This window comes from Halichoerus grypus, chromosome 5, assembly GCF_964656455.1.
Source record: "Halichoerus grypus chromosome 5, mHalGry1.hap1.1, whole genome shotgun sequence".
Lineage (NCBI taxonomy): Eukaryota > Metazoa > Chordata > Mammalia > Carnivora > Phocidae > Halichoerus > Halichoerus grypus.
In genome coordinates, this window is record NC_135716.1 from 13,696,630 (window position 1) to 13,697,442 (window position 813).

At 37.8% G+C, this 813-nt stretch overlaps 1 pseudogene; it reads left to right on the forward strand.

The window, feature by feature from the left end:
• Window positions 1-322: 322 nt before the first annotated feature.
• Window positions 323-433, forward strand: LOC118530854 (U6 spliceosomal RNA; annotated as a pseudogene).
• The last annotated feature ends 380 nt before the right edge of the window (window positions 434-813 follow it).

Genomic DNA, 813 nt, shown 5'->3' on the forward strand with positions numbered 1-813 from the left:
TCTCCTTCCAGGGAAGCACAATGTCAGTGCAGGCCCATTGCATTTGCATTATTTCCAGACAACAGCAGCAGCAGAAAAGGACACTGATTTATTTCAGAGCAAGCACAGGTGAATTTAATGTCTGTTGGGACTGAGCCAGGGAAGACTTAACCCACTCTGGGCTCTCAAGTGCTTGAGGGGGGAGGGCAGGTTTTTGGAAGGGTCCCATTGACCTCTGGCTAAATTCAGGTTCCTTGAGCCTATGTTCCTCAATCACCTGGTCAGAAAAGCTCTTGCAGAGAAAAGGGGATAGAAAAAATCCTGTTTAAGAATAGAAAATCTGGTGCTGGCTTCTCCGGCAGCACATATACTAAAAATTGGAATGATACAGAGTAAATTAGCATGGCCTCTCCTCAAGGAGGACACAAAATCTGTAAGCATTCTATACTTTTTTAGATGGAATTAAAATAAAGACAGGAAAGAAAGAAAGAAAGAAAGAAAGAAAGAAAGAAAGAAAGAAAGAGAAAGAAGAAAGAAAGAAAGAAAGAAAGAGAAAGAAAGAAAGAAAGAAAGAAAGAAAGAAAGAAAGAAAGAAAGAAAGAAAGAAAGAAAGAAAGAAAGAAAGAAATAGAAAATCTGGTTTTATGCCCTAACCCAGCTAATTTCTTTCTCAGTGACCTGGGCAAATAATTTAGTCCTTTTATTTTTATTCTTTCTTTCTTTCTTTCTTTTTTTATAATTTAGTCCTTTTAAGACTCCATTATTTCTTTGTAAAGGAGTCTAAGAACACTCCCTTGCAGGGTTGGAGTGAGGATCCAGTAGGCAAATGTATTA